This window comes from Crocodylus siamensis, chromosome 2 (genome assembly GCF_052110815.1).
Source record: "Crocodylus siamensis isolate JL-2025a chromosome 2, ASM5211081v1, whole genome shotgun sequence".
In the NCBI taxonomy this organism is placed as follows: domain Eukaryota; kingdom Metazoa; phylum Chordata; order Crocodylia; family Crocodylidae; genus Crocodylus; species Crocodylus siamensis.
In genome coordinates this window covers 81,660,443-81,677,250 of record NC_143396.1, presented here as the reverse complement: position 1 = coordinate 81,677,250, position 16,808 = coordinate 81,660,443, and the positions used below count along the sequence as shown (strand labels likewise).

General features: G+C 40.5%; 1 pseudogene; it reads right to left on the bottom strand.

Moving 5' to 3' along the window:
* Positions 1-1,194: 1,194 nt before the first annotated feature.
* LOC149870444 (uncharacterized) lies at positions 1,195-10,457 on the bottom strand (annotated as a pseudogene).
* Positions 10,458-16,808: the final 6,351 nt, after the last annotated feature.

Below are 16,808 nucleotides of genomic sequence, written 5' to 3'. Positions count from 1 at the left end.
CTTGCTACTCTCAAAGCCTCAAATCTCTGTACACATGGCTCTGAAGTTACTCTACTGGGAGAATGTAGACAAGGTTCTTTGGGTGAACCTGATATCTTTTATTAGACAAACTTAAATACTTGGAAAACAATTATTAAGCAAGCTTTCGGGTTCAAAAACTCTTCGTCAGGCTAAGGAAGTTTCTGCAGTAGGTGTGTGCTCTTCTTGGATGGAATGAAAAGTAAAGAAGTCAGAAGCTGGGCTAGTATGCATACAAGACACGCAGTCAGTGAAAATGTAGATTGAGGAGTCAATGGCACAGGCTGGGGGTGGGGGGGGGGAGGAGAAGAGAGAGAAGGGGGATGAATAGTGGAGAGATACCTAGGGAGTCAGACGTCAGGCAGGTGTCATAAATCCAATGTCTATATTTAGTCCATGATTTATAGTATCCAGGAGGTTGATGAAGTGGAGTTCATAGGCTCATCTCTGGGAAGTGTTTTGTAAGTTTCCTTTGAGGATCAGGACTGAGAGATTGGAGTGAGAATGGTTTTCTTGTGAGAAATGTGCCCCCACAGGTACTTGGGTATTCCTGTCTTTGATAGATTTCTGGTGTGCATTCATTCTGGTGCACAGTTGTTGTTTGGTCTCTCCAACGTATTTTCCATCAGGGCATTTGGTGCATTGGATGAGATGTATTACATTTCTGGAGGTGCAGCTGTAAGATCTGGGAATGCTGATTGCTCTGTTGGTAGGTGTAGTAATTGTGGGGGTGGTGGAGATGTGTTGGCAGGTTTTGCAGTACTGTCATGGCATGGTCTGGATCCACTCGTTGTGTTCTGGGCTTGAGGAATTTTGCTTCTGGTGATGAGGTTAGCGAGGTTTGGTGCTTGTTTGGTGCTAGGATGGGTGGCTCTGGGAAGATCTTTTTTAAGAATAGGGTCTCTTTCCATTATGGGTTGCAACTGTTTGAGGATTTTCCGTACAGGTTCAAGGGAGGGATGATATGTCATAACCAGCAGTGTGCGATTTGTGGGGGGTTTTCTTCTGTACTGCAGGAGTTCTTCACATGGTATCTGGGTGGCTCTTTCAAATGTGCAATCTACCTCTCTGGAGGAGTGTCCTTGTTGGGTGAAACCTTTTTAAGATTGGTGAGGTGGTAATCTCAGGTGTTTTCTTTAGTGCAAATTCAATGGTATCTGAGGGCTTGGCTGTATATCACAGCTTTTTTGGTGTGTTTAGGGTGAGCGCTGGTTCTGTGCAGATATGTATGTTGGTCTGTGGGTTTCTTGCATAATGTAGTCTGTATTTTATCATTCTGGATACTGATCATTGTGTCTAAAAAGAAGATGTTGGTGCTGGAGTATTCTAAAGAAAGTTGGATGGAGGGATGGTGATTGTTCAATTTCTGACGGAACTCAATCAGAGATTGCAGGTTTTCAGTCCAAATTATGAAGATGTCATCAATATATCTTAAGTATAATAAGGGTTTGATGGTGCAGTTCTTGAGAAAGTCTTTCAGGTGGCTCATAAAAAGGTTGGCATAGTGTGGGGCCATTTTTGTGCCTATAGCTGTTCCCATCGTCTGGAGGAAGTGTTGACTATGAAAAGTGAACTCGTTGTGTGTGAGGATGAAGTGTATAAGGTCAGTAATATCTTTGGGTCTGTATTCTGAGTTGTCATATTGTTCCTGTAGATACGTAAGGCAGGCTCGGATGCCGTCCTGGTGTGGGGTGTTGGTATATAAGCTGGCAATGTCCACAGTGGCTAGGAGGGTGTTGCTGGGAAGGTGGTCTATGTTTTTAACTTTCCACAAAAAGTCTGTAGTGTCTTGTATAAAACTTGCTTTGTGGGTGACAAGCAGTTTTAGGATTGATTCAATGAAAACTGATATTTCCTCAGTTCTCTACTAGGAGAGCAAACCTGAAAGAACTGTCCCAGATTATTTGAATGTGTGTACACAGCCAAGGTCTTCTGTTAGGTCTGGTCCTAACCAACTTGATAATTCTTTATTATGTGCATTCTTTATTATGTGCAGATATGTATATTGTGTATTTATGCACTAAATATCTTTCTAATTTTGTTTTTCAATCACAGCATTCCAAATATTTTTCTTCAGTTGACTGATATGTTTTTAATATATACTGTTCTTTTACAGCTCTGAGCATTTAAGCTAACCAGATTTACCTTGGCTTTTTAAACTCAAAATCAAAACAAAATCTTTCCCAGATATCTTCTTCAAGGACAAAACGTTGCATGGTATTATAGGAAACCATTAAATGCTGATGTTTTATACTAGATATTGAAATGGCTTATTGTTTCCATTTTTAAAAGATATAGACATAAGTAATGTTGCATTTGTATAATGCTCGAGAATAATTACGCTACAAATCCATGTTCAGATAATATTAAGCAGCATATTTTCCAATTGATGCACAGGGAATTAGCTATAAAAGCCCTATTAGTGCTAAGTGGAAATTGTGATGCTAAATCTCTATGCATCACATTAAAGCTTTACCACTAAGGGTCTAACTGAATCCAGAAAAAATAGGAAATTCAGTGAGAGGGCATTAAACTTTTTTCCTAACCTAAAGTTGTAGTGTTTCTCCAAATAGTTGTCAAAAATAAAAACAATTAAATAAAATTTTGTCAATAAGCACCACATGTAAACATTTTTTTTTGTATACCTATTATGAGCATATGACTCCCTTGGACAGATCTTGAAAGACAAGACAAACAAAAATTGCCTGCATTGTAGACTTCAAAATCTCATTATCAACAGGTAACAAGGAATAGGACCTAAATATTTTTTTTCTTTCAGTGCAGCGTTTCAGCCATTTCATACTTCTCCAAATCTAAAGGTAAGCCTACACTGAAGTCACTTTACAACAGTGTAGAAAACTAGATCAGGTATCCAAAGCAGTCAAGATGCATCAATCTGGAGCTCAGCAAGGGATATGAGTAAGTCTGAAAAAACTACTGTTGCTGTCAGAGTTAGATTATTGGTTTAATTAAAATATGAAAATGTGGAATAAAGATACTTGCTGTAGAACCTCAGTCAAATTCAAGAACATGGAATTCCTGAACTTTGTTAAAAATATGGACATATCATTATGAAGCATGTAGTCCTGGGGTTAGCTGAATGTATATAGTAAAGAATTTGCTCAGAAAAAGAATTAGATGAAAGAAAAACTTCCCTACTTAGCATTGTACAGCTATAGAATTACACCAGTGAAATGGAAAATATCCCCTGATACAGTTTCCTCTGAAAGAGACATCAAAATACATGATTTTCAAATATTTGACAAGAACAAAGGATCACTAATAAATTTATGATACTCAGCAAAAATGTAGCAAAGAAAATATTACAAGAAAGAAACAAGGCAATTTCCACAGTTAAAATGAAGACTCTGAGAATTTGGCCAGATGGACACTAGCTGGTCAAAGCAAAGAATAATCCGAGTCATCTTGCTTATCAGTGATCACAAACAAAAAACAAATCTTCGAAGTAATTGTAAACATCTGCTCAGAGAGCTATGAATTTGGCAGAAGAAATGTGAATAGAAGAAAGACCACAAGTCAAAATTAATGCACAAACAGAACCCTTTAATGGCCATGAAACTGGCCGATAAAGTAAGCCTTTGAAGAAGTAAGATGCTAAGCCCTTCCTATATGCTACGTAAGTAGGTCTACTGTGGTTCCTGGGTGGAAATAAAATAAAAGTATACAGAGGAATCCATTAAAAAAGCTACAGTCAGGTGAAATGTCTCTTAATATTCCCTATTTCTGTATTTCATTTCTGGTACTAACAGGAAGGTTTAGAAAGCCATCTTGTGCATGAAAAAAAATATTACAATGAGAGGTAGATTTTACTGATAAAAAAAAACCCTTAACACCACTTTCAGAAATTATCTGCAAAGATTTCTGGGGGTAACAACATACATAAATAAAGACATAAAAGAAAAGAGAAATCTTTATAGGGAAGGTAATTTTTCATAGACCATCAAATCACAACAGCCAAAGAAATATGTTATTTTTCAAGTTTTATTTGTTCTACCTTTGTTTCTTTATGTTTAGCACTACTTACATTTAAAAAATAAATAAAAATGTCACCATTTTTTTAAAAGCTACACATACACACACACACTCACACACACACACACCCTAATAGCCATTAGGCCCCTAAATTAGATCTGATTCAAAGCCCTTTCAAGTCAGTTTATATACACTGTATTTGGGTTTGTTTTTTTTTACTTCGTTTTGGATCAGTCTCATTGTGTGATTAGAAAACTTCCAACTGACTTGAAAGGGCTTTGAATCAGATCTAATTTAGGGCTTTAATGTCTATTACATTTCCTGAATCTCCTACTATGCTATTTCTCAGGTTGGTCAAAATACCGTAGTCATCTGATATTTTGCCTTTGCTTATCTTGTATCATATCTAATGTTTCCACCAGAAAAAAGGAAGACATTGTATTCACCAGCCAGGTGTAATCAATTACACTTGTATTCCAGTCTTCAGAGCTGACCACAAGTGGAGTAGGCGCTCTCTTTCTGCCCAAGGAAGAAGCCATAACTGCCACAGTAATGACTGATAACAATAATTATCCAGATTATGCTAAAAAACATGCATCTTTTACTATTTCCCATTCAATTTATTTTCTGTTAGCAGGTATTGGCTGTATTCAGCTGGGGGAAATTAAAGAGTTTTCTCAGCAGAGAGCCTTTTAGTTGGTAATTAACATTTCCATCATTTAAGAAATAAGATATGAGGAAAAAAATGGTTGCAATTTACCTACATGTTTGTGTTAAATAAAAGCTTTAGATTGTGTGTATTTATTAGGGAGTTCTGAAGAAAGAATGCAGTTAGAGTCACTGGGTACATTTAATAACATCCATAAATCATGACAGAGACTACATTTCATTTCCCATCTATTCTGATTCCTGATTTGCTGAGCCATGTGTCATTGTTATACTCAGACATTCTTCACTCTGGTCAGACTCATAGATAGATAGGACTAAGCAATATTTTTTAAGTGTTCCTGATTTGCAATATAACCTTCTGACTTGATTTTCAAAAACGCTGAGCAACAAAATCTCCCACGGAAGTCAGCAACATCTGCCTGCGTTCAGCACCTTTCACAATGAGAAAGTGGACACTTGCAGGGCTGCTCAGATTTCAGGAATGTGTTCGAAACAAAAGACAGTTTAGTTCCATTGTCCATTACAAAAACCGACATATATTATATCCATGTCTAAAGACTAGCTTCTTTTTTAAAAATCATATCTAAAATAGTACAAATCACAGTTTAATGGAAACTTAAAGAAGGCAAACGATGGCTTCAGTAATTTCATTTTCAGCAATGGTAGAAATATTTAACCCTTTGTGTTCTTCTATTTGGAAAACAAAATTAACTTCAACTTTCTCTATTTTTCAAAGTTAGCCTAAGACCATCTTGTAATTACAGCAGCTCTTTGCCTCTGAATCTTTTTTAAAGAGATTAAAATTTGAAGTAAGAACAGAAGACAATGCTTTTATTTCCTTTTTTATCATAGGTTTCCAACCCGCATAAGAGAGGGAAGATTACTGCTAAAATACAAAATCGTACGTTCCTTTTAGAAACACAAAGAACAGCTTTCCAGCTTTCTAAATCAATCAGTTACCAATCATTATACCTATAATAATACCAGTGTAAATTATGCCAGCTTTTCTAAATATATCTGACAATAATTCCTTGTGTGCGTACTTGAACTCCATGTTCAGGGCAAATGGCCGTCAACCATCCTTATTATGCATAAAAACTCTTACTGATCTTGATGGGAGTTCTATTCACAGAGAAAAGTCCTCAAAATAATGGTCTCTAATTAGATTTTTATATAGCAAAAGAGACAAATTTTAATTAAAATAATCGTGTCCTTCCATAATAGACAGAAAGAATTTGGAAATTCAATAATTAACTCCACCTCCTTAACTCCCTTGGTTCCTGAAAGGCCCTCCTTGAACTCTAAGGGCAGAGCAAGTGAAGGGAATGCAAGCAATCTAAGGGAATCCACATTAAGGCTAAGTGAGTCAGTATTGACTTGTGTACATCCCTTTTATGTTATGGACACTCTCCTAATGGAGAACAGCAGCTGTGGCAGTTGTACCAGCAGGTGAGCCCATGAGCCATAGCCAGAGATCCTGGTTTTCTCTGTTTAAAAATCTAAAATGCTCTGATTTTTAAAAATCTCATATTCTCAGATGCACCGGGAAAGCAGGGGTCACAGGCTAAATGTCAGGGGGATACCCCACCCCTCCAGATTTCTTAACCCAGAGTGGGGTGCGAGGTACAGATTGTGGGGCATGGGACATAGGGCTGCAGCCTGTACCAAGCCAGCTCCTAGGAATAGCTGCCTCTGTGGCCCAGCAGGCAGGATCCAGCACAGGAGGGAGTGCCATGCCATCAGGCCACCAAGGTGAGACCCAGCAGTGGCATGGAGTTGTGCCCTCCACTGCTGCTGGGCAGGTAAAGGACACCTCATCTTGGCAGTTATGGTGGCATGGTGTTCCCTCCCATGCTAGGTCCTGCCTCCTGGGCATTGGCAGTGGTCCTGCCCAGACCTGGTCCAGTCAGGTTGCAGCCTCATGCCCTACTGTAGGTGATGAAATCTGGGGGGGGGGCACATGCCCGCCAACACATAGCCTATGCCTTCCAATACCCAACACATTCCCTGTGCTCCCCTGCAACCCCCATGTGTTGCCTATTCCTTCCCCACCCCAGCACTCACACATTGCATATGTCACCCCACCCCCATGACTTACTGGGAGGAAATGCAGGAGTTGCTCTCCACCACACTGCCTGGCTGCCATGTGCATGTGGGCACACACATATGCATATGGCTCTCCCTGTCCCCTACATCCCAGTTTCCTCAGCCCCAAGCAGCTCCTTACAGGCTGGAACTCTATCAGCCTGCAAGGGAAATCCTGCAGTTTCCTGGGTAGTTCTCCTTTAATGCAGAATATCCATATTTTGCTGCATTTTTCCAAATCAAATGCAAAACCTGGGTCCCTGGTCATAATACCACAGTTGAAGAAGTCTTTCAATGGACAAACTAAATAGTAGGGAGAGAGATTAGACCAGGTTTTTTGCATAAAATGACCTCTCTCAGATCTGGGAAAAGAGACAGAAACAGCTTAAGCTAAACACCAGGTAAAATAATTTCTTTTGTTTACTTCCATTATACAAGTGAAATAGCCACTTAAAATAAAGGAGGAAGGTAGTTAACATGGATAAAAGAAATGTCATCAGGAGCAGCTGTAGACTAAGTAAAGAATACTTGAATAGATAAAACAAATTATGTAAATAAAACTATTCAAAGGGAAAGAAAACTGGCATTACTTGGGATGTATGGAAATGTTAACAGAGGAAATAGGGAGAAGTTAAAGTGTAACAAGCCATAAACCATTGCCTGTTTCAAGTCTAATGTCATTAGGGTCCAGTAAAATTAGGAATTTTTGCTCTTCCTTTAGGTAGGGATATCAAAGATATGGCCCATTGGCCAGATCTGGTCCACAAACTCTATCATTCATCTTGCAGTGCTGCCTGTGGATCTCAGACCGGTCTGAATACCATGGCCACACATGGGGTGCATGCTAAGTGTGGCATGCAGGTCGGGTCTGGAGCACATACTGCCTTCAGTATCTATGCCAGACCAGCCTCATGTACTAGATCTGGTGCTAGGACACATTTGCCATCTCAATCTGGGTCATGAACTGGCCCTGTGCCACTCATCCAGCCTATGGATCAGCGTTTGTATAGCCCATGAGGCCTGATGAGTTTGACAGCCCTGTTCTAAAAGTAGGTTTGCCATGAGCGCAAGGACTGTGAGATCAAAGATGGAGTAGTTTTTCTGTGCCAAGTGTTCTCCCACTGATGATTTGGGATTTCTCTGCTCTTCCAGGATTCAAAAGTCAGAACTTTTGCAAAACTTTGAGTATAAAATAAACTTTTTAAGAGTCATTTATGAAGGGCACATTTGTTGTTTTCTAGATCTCCTACTGTGTTTTCTCCTTGAAGTGGCACATCAAGCTGAGATACACTGGTGCCAAATATGACACTACAACTGTAGCTATGTATTCCTTGTCACAACAAAGACATACAACTTCAGTAAAGAAGGTATTTGGTTTATGAAACAAACTCTTTGAATCATTTTATTTTCAGAAACTTTTTGTCTGAAAAATCAATAAACATTTCCCAACTAGCAACTAAGATCCATGTTTGTTTTGTACATAACCAATCTAAACAGTGTTGCTTACAGAAAACTATGCAACTTAGCTTATTGTACCCATATTGGCAAGATACAGACATTCAAAAAACCTGAGGCAGATCTAACTTTCTTCACGACCAAACTTCTGTATCTATGCATGCAGCTGCATATCTCATTGCCTTCTTTTCTGCATTCCTATATCTCTTAACAGTGATTACAATCATTCCCATTTTCCCATGATACTCTAAGCTTCATATCAGAACCAGAGGAAATGCCTTTTTGATAAAAATGATGAGTGTTGCTTCTCAGCATCTTTGATAAATATAGCCTTAGTGGGAAATGCAAATATACAGCAAGCACAGAAATGACAATAGGGATTGCATGAAACTCAACATTATTTAGTTATAGACCAGTGAACATTATGCTATTGAAAACTACACCCTGACACACTAACTTATAACATGCTACTCTCAGGGATGCCTTTTTGCATTACTGTTAAAATTAACAACATCTGTATTTTTCCTACTAAGCAGTAAACAACAGTATTCTCCCCTGCCTCCCAGTACTTCCTGCTTTGGTGTACTTTATTCCTGCTCCCTGATCTGCTACCCAGTCTATGTAGAGCTTGTCCCTGCTTTCCCCTAGGTCTCTCTCTAGTGCCTAATCCAGCCCCCTCCACTTTTAGTCCCCGTAACTAACCTGCATGTCTTTAACCTAAATCTAATCAGCCTCCCAGAGATACCCTCAAGTACCCTCTCTCAATGTTGCCTGGTTCAGTGCTGCCTGACAACATGCAGTAATACCAACTCTTGTGAAAATATTGCAAGACTCTCAATTTCCAAGTCAAACTATCTCTGACTCATGATCTCATGACAGAACCCTCAGATCTTGGGATTTCTTCTTCTGGTGCATGTAGAGAGCACCCAGCTGGTAAGCTTTTGGAAGGGAAGGGGTGGGGGGCAGGTCGAGGCCCACACAGTGAGGGAGGGAGTGGGGTACTGGCTCCGGTGAATGGGCTCCAGGGCTGAAGCAGGTCATGCAACAGAGCCGCAGGCAGCTCGTCCAGAGGGGTGTGGCTCCCTGAAGCTGCGTGCATCCCCAAGGGAGGATGGGGGGCATGTCCCACCCATGGGGCAGAAATGGGCTGCCTGCTGTGGACTGGGGCTCTGCGCCCTGCTGTCTTTGCCACAGGAACCGTGCACTGGCTGTGCCACATGTCCCCTGCCCACCTGGTAGGTGGCTATGGTGTCACACAGGTCCCAGGGCAAAGGCAGCAGGGTACAGAGCCCCAGGTCACAGCACAAAGCCTGCCTCTACCCTGTGGGGGGCACATGCTCCCCATGCCTCTCCTGGGGGTGCACACAGCCAAAACAGCCTCTGGGCAAGCTGCCCACAGCTCTGTGCATGACTCACCCCAGCCCCGGGGCCCATTCACTCCAGCCACTGCCCCAGCCCCGGGGCCCATTCATCCCAGCCACTGCCCTACTCTCTCCTTCACTGAAGGAGTCTTGATCTGCCCCCCACTGCCCCTTCCCCTCCACTTATCAGCCGGGTGCTGTGAGTATGCATGTGTGTCCATGTATGCATGTGTGTGTATGTATGTGTCGGTGTGCCTGCCCTTCACTCCCAAGCCACAGCCCGCCCAGCCCTGCTATTGCCCCTCACTCCTGACCCACAGTACCCTGCATCCTTCCAGGTTGTGCAGGGACTCCCCACTTCCCTGGCTCCAAACCCCATGCACACCCACAGCCCCCCACCTTCACAAATAACACCCCCCTACACACACACACTTCAAAAATAGCATCTCATGATTTACATGCAAGTTATCTTGATTTTTAAGAGTTTGTCTCATGATTTTTGACACAGTGGGATTGGTTATATTGAACTTGATACTCTCTGGCCACATCTACACTAGTGGTGGACTGCACGGTTGTTGCTGCACAGTCATTTAGTACTTGCATAAGCAAGTGTTACATGACTGCATAGTAACCAGAGTTACTGTACAGTACCACCTCCTCATAGTTTTTTTCAGATGCTACTGTGCAGTAGCAACAAGCTGCTGTACAGTAGCTTGCAGGGGTGACATGTAAGGGGTGCACACAGGTGCACATGCACCCCCTGAACGTGGCAGTGCACCCCCTACAGAAAGGCACCAGCTTGGTCAGCGCTCACCACCCTTGGTCGGCACTTACCATATGCTCCCATCCCCCTGCCGCCAGTAGCACCGGCGCCATGTGTGGGAGCTTCCCTGCTTACTGCTGCTGCGCTCCCTCCACCGCACTTCCCCCCTGCCAGCGCAGCCATGCCCCTCGCCCCCCTAGCCACCAAGGGCACATGTCATTCATGGTAGCTTGTTACTACTGCACAGTAGTGGCACATCACAGTTAGTGCCCACCAATGCTACTGCATACAGTAGCTAGTTGCTACTGTGCAGTAGTGTGTTGTGTAGACACACCGTCTAGCTATGATAATGCTGCTGCATCAGGAACCAGCGGTAAAATCCTGCAAGAACTGAATCTGAAGAAACATTTTAATGCCACCTTAAGAGTGCTAAGTTAAACAGAGAAATTTAAAAATGTGTGATTTTTAAATTTAAACTAACTCAGCTGCCAAAGCTGAATTTATACTGTACACTAAAGCATAATACATATTTTACAGCATCAGGTCTAATTTTATCTTATTCTTATTAAATAGCTATTTTTATGGGTACACAGTATAATGGCTGCCCTTTGAAAGCAGACTGAATGAAATCCTAGGCCTGCTAAAATTAATATTAAAAAAACCCATTGACTTGAAAGGATTTCTCCTGCAGATTTTTTTCCTCAAACAGTCTCAGTCCCTGAGACCTGATGGTGTTCATGAACAGTTTGTAAAATTCTAATGTCCAAAGTGTCATGGAGCCGAAACAGAGCCACATTGCTATGAGTGCCCCAACTTTTTAATATTACATGGTGTGCATATCTAAACCCTCAAACCTAATATTGAATTACATCCCTATGTTTATAATACCTCCCAAGTCTCCTAATCACTGTTCCTCCAACTTCTGCACACCTTGTGATAAACCTAACATAGGAACAAATGATTAAGAGAGACCCCATGAACCATTTAGCAGTCCCTGCTATCACAAGTCACCATGTCATAAAATCATGCCACAATCACCACCTCTTAGCCGAAGGGAGACATGCAAAAAGCCTGAGGTGGAATCAATCTAAGTTACATATTTTTCTGTAAGCAGCAAAGATTAGATCGGTAGCAAACAAAACACACATTTGCCCTTTGGTGGGGAGTGGGGAAGGGGGTGAAGTAGGTAGCAAACCTTAGATTTGGTTCTTTTTTTCTATTTTTAAATCAGTCTGTGTATGCTGAACTTCTGTTCTGTTATGGGTATAGATGAGTTTCTGATCATTTATGCGATAAAAGTTTAATGTCAGTACCTAGCCAAATTCTCTAAGTGAATATCAGTTTTGAAGGTGTACATATGTAACCCATTATAATTCATCCATTGGCACCAGTCCTTGAGAGAAGGGGAGGACTTTATATGCATTTAGTCTATATTGTCTACTAATGGATTTAGAATATGAAGACTGAAAGTAATGAGAATAGGTAAGCATGATAGAGTTATTAATACAAATGCTTTCAGCTGTGATGTGAAGCAAAACAAGACTGAGTGTACTAAATTAGCTATTGCTCCTTGATACTTGCTGAGAAATTGCACAGAAATACTGTCACATTATTATACTCTTTACCCAAAGATCAAATTACATACCTGTCACCTGAAATTTACTAAGAAACTTCCTTTAATACGTTTCCGTATTAAACCTTACAGTGATACTTTCTGATATAGAGAACAATGCTAGGGAATATTATACAGAAGAATATTTCTCCCTTCAAAGCACCATCCCTTTATGTCTCTTTTGCAAGTTCCACATTTAAACATGAATAACTGATTTCTCAGTACAGTGGCCAAAACAAAACATATTCTGAATCAAGGAAAATAAAGGATTTGAACCTGAGCCTCTCACATGTTAGGTGAGTGCCCTAACAACTGAGGTATAAACAATGAGACTATTATACTTCTCTAAGATTGTTCATGTCCTTATACTACCAAACTACATGTCTGTCTCATTATCAGGGAAATCAATAGGACAAAAGTATTTTGAGTGATCAGAAGTGATAAAAACCCTTCCTATTTTCTTTTATTAGGGATAGTTAAATACTTAAAACAAAAATCCAAATTCTTTTTTCACTTGCACTGTTTATACCACAGTGCTATCCATACCAAAGCCTTTAACAAAATTGATTGGCTTTTGATATAGTTTGCATCTGTATATCACATGGTTATATTTTAATAATTTCAGCAGCTAGCACAGTTTCAGAGCTGAGGAGAGCAAGCAGTTGTCTTCCTCTAAAGATTCAGTGTTCAGTATTCCTGAACATGCTTCTATAACCTGTCTGGCTGGTCCCTATTTTTCTCTCAGTTCTCTGTGATATTGCAATGTTCAACATTGCCCTTGTGTCCTAGAAGCTGAGATAGTATAAAACATCTCTGTAGACTATCTTGAAGTACACTGATACAAAAGCAGTTTATTTCAGTAGTAGGTGAGGATGTAATCTTGGTAAAATAACACTACCACAATTATGTGGACAGAACTAAACTATGGTAATTATAACCATTTAAGATATTGTCTCATATTGTCAAGAGTGACAAGATTCAGTCAGAAGACTCATTGAAATGAATGGTAAACGTGCAACTAAAGTCTTTAGTCAGCTTTGAAAATATCAGCCATTGTGTTTTAGCTGGTTACAGCTTCTGACTAGATAATTCCATGAAGTTGCCCTTGCTTGATACTGAAGAAGGTATGAAGAAAAATCAGGCCCTGAAACTCTGTATTTTACAGAGCAGAAGTAGACAGGCCACTTTGCTGAGTGCTTTATTGGCATCCTGCCACTTTCTTAATGGTGGCTGATAACTATACAGTTCTATGTATCATTTTTCACAGGCCATTCAGGACAATCATTTTCTCCTTTGGACAAACATATCAGTTCAGTGCAGTAACAGCTTTGCCAAGCAAAGCTAAAAATAGGTAGAAGAATGTGACTTTTATAGTTACAAAGACTTAAAGTAAGGTTTAGCTTATTGCTATATCTTAAATATTACAAACTTGTATTTTGGTTAATGAGGAAATCAAATCAAAACATTAATTGAAACTATTTGAAGATAAAGTTGTATATTTGATAATAAAATATTAAAAACATACTTCACAGTAGGCTTGTGTCTGGCACATTTAAACTTGTAGAAAAGGTAAGATGCAATCAGTTTAAAAGCCTCTCTGTTAAGGCTATATTCAGGATATGTCATTTCCTCTGATGCATGCTATATTTCAGTTCCCTAGGTGGAATCTAATGGATGACCCCCCCTAAAGTAAATTTACAAATGCCTCAACCTACAGAGAGTTAGACTTAAGGAAAGCATGGAAGAAATGCTGTTATTCTGCATTCATTCTCTCCTGAAAGCTGTGTAAGAAAATGGTAGGTACATGCAAGCTAGCTACCTCCATTGTAATATGGGAAAATCTCTTTCTGCCTTCATATATATAGGGCTGAATGCTCAACTGGATCCAGTATTTCTATTAATTTTGGTCCATATTCTGCCTTGATATTTATGAGGAACTAAAAGAATTGTTACCAAACAGATAAAACAGAACCTCCCTTGGTGAACTGGTATCCTAAGTAAAGAATATTTTGGTTATCTGTGCTCATCTTTCTTCCCCAAATCAATAAATCTCTCTCTTTCTCTTTGTTCTACTACTTGTTGCATCTTACCCTACTTATCTCATGGTCACCATTTCTTTTCTCACCCCTATCTGCCCTATTTCATTTTCTTTCTCTGCTTTCCAGCATCAAGGCTAGGAATTTGACTCCAGGTCATCAGCCTTTCACCTGGAGCCCTTGCCTTTAAAAGGTGCCACTCCAAACACAGCAGGCTTTATTTGTAGTTTCTCTGCTGCATAAAGCAAACTTCAGGAAACCCCAGCATTTGAGCAGCATAAAACTGTACCTTCTCAGAACCAAACCCTAAAAAACATTAGGCATATAAAGTGAAATGTAAGTAGAATGTAGATGACTACAGTCAAGAGGGCAATTCATAAAGGTCCCCACCTAATCATCGGGGTGTGTGGGGGTCTATACATGCTTATATTTTTATCTGAGAAGTTCCTTAGGTGCTTAGAGTTCTGCTACCGTAAATGTTCAGGAGCACTACCATTTTGTCTGACCTAAGCAGAGGCAACACAGGAAATTGTGCTGACCATTGGAGCAGAGAAAGAGAGAGTTACCTGCATTTGAGTGGCAGCTATTCATCTCTTAGCAACATGAGCTTAGACTCCCACCCCAAGGGATACTCTTGGTTTGCTCCCACCCACTGGGATAAGATTGCACTTACCATGGCAAAGCTTCTGGGGATAGATATCAATATGCACTCCTTCTCCACCAGATGCACTGCTGGCCACAGTGCTGCTCAGTCCAGCCGTGCCTACCAAGGGAAAGATTCTTGGGAGGGTGAAGCCCAAGCTGGCATCCCTTCTAAGTCAGCACCCAAAGCTGGGGCCACTCTTGCTCCACCCCAGTAAGAACTAAGCATCTCAGCACCTATCTCACACCATCTGAGATTCACAAAAAAGATTCTCTTATGCCTAACTAATGGGAGTCTAATCATGCCCATGCCATGCCTAACACACTCCAAAATATAGCAGCCATGGATACATTAATTTTAAGTCATGGTGGAAATACCTTTTGTTTTTGTAATTACCTACTGGTTAGAGCACTCACATATAAAGCAGAAGGCCTTCCTCAGGCCTGGTTATTACGGTACTCTTCTGGGTTACAAGAAATGTGAGTTTGAACCTCTTCTGGCTGAGGAAGGCATAGAAACAGGCTTCCTTCTTCATGGCAAGTATGCCAACAGCTAGAGAAGGACACAAAAAAAAGTCCAACACTGCTGTTACTGATCCTATTATGTAATCAGACATGGTCCATCCAACCAAATGATAAATGCTAAGAGTCAAGAGCATGGATAGATCCAGGATTTTGAAAAGGGAAGTGCAGATGGTATGGTACATCATTACATGAAACACAACACACATTTTTCTCCAGGTAAAAAGAAACTGGAAGGATTATTCATATGCAAGAATCTAGGGTTATATTATTCCATTTAAAACTGATTGAGGTAACCCATGGGACTATGTGATATTCAGGATAATGTGAAATCTGAAATACTTCCCTCCACCTCCTGCTCTCAAGTCAGTGGTACTGCTGCAGGCAGAGGCAGGGATGGGGCAGCATGGTGCATCTTTGGTAACTATTCAGGCAGCTAAGGAAGTCAATGCCCCATTAAGGACACATTGGTCTTTACTTCACAGGTGTTGACAATCATCTCTTCTTTTTAATGGGTATTCCATTAAACAAACTAACCTATTATATGGCAGTTTCACTGTCTGCTAGGGCTTCCTATTACAAGCTCATGCTGCTTCACCTTGCCTCCTCAAGCTCCAAACCTGGGGCTCATTTTAATTTTCATTAGCCAACCAGGACCAGCCTCTGAAATGTGCGACTGTCCCAGCCAAATCGGGACATATGGCAACCTTAAAATCAAAGCAAAAATTAATATATTATTTGATTGGAACATGCATTAATTTGCTATATATTCTGTATTTAAAAACAGAACAAACTAAGCAAAAATATTCAAAAGATGTGTTTCCTTAGGCCTGCAGTTATTAGAATTAAATGCACATCTTTTTCAGATTAATAAAACAAAATCTCAAGCCTTCCTGTGCATTCTGAGGTATATCTAATGCGTCACTGGAAGTTATTTCCACACCTGAGTCATGTTTCCATATCTGAGTTGATTTTTTTAGCTAGAGTCTGCAGGGCTGTGAAACAGGAACTACATTACAAGTAGCAGCTAAAAGGTAGTAGATTTGTATAAGAAAGAGTAACTTAATTAGTGGAACATTAAGACTATTAAAAAGGAGAAAGGGTCATTAACACTAGTGGAATGAAGAGTTTAGAAGGATTCAGGTAGATTATGATGAGTCAAGACTTCTTCCCTGCTGTCTGAATATGAATGCTGCTGCCACTGCCTGGAAGGTTCTTTTAAACTTTGAGTTGAGCAGGACTGGGGGGGCACAACTTCACCTCTTTCTCTCCCACCCCAAATCTGCTGCTGATCAGGAGCACCTCAGAATATGACTTCAGTCAGAAGAGTTGGGATGAGAATGATTGGTAATACAAACCAGCTGGTAAGCGCAAAAATTAGACCTAAGGGTCAGATGACATAATCCAAAATGCAAGAGCCAAAGTCAGGAACTAGGAGCTCTGGAGTTGGGCAGCAAGCAAAAAAGTTGCATTTGTGTTGAGTAGCCAGCAGACCTTTGCCACAGGTGGGCTTAACTAAGGGCTCCTTCAGACAATCAGGGGACAGACAGGCATAGCCAGCCTTACCCATCCCAGTTGGCCAATCAGGCCAGGTGAGGCTGCTTGTTAGAGTTTCTAACATCATGTTTTTAAAAGGCTGAAAATAAGGCTAG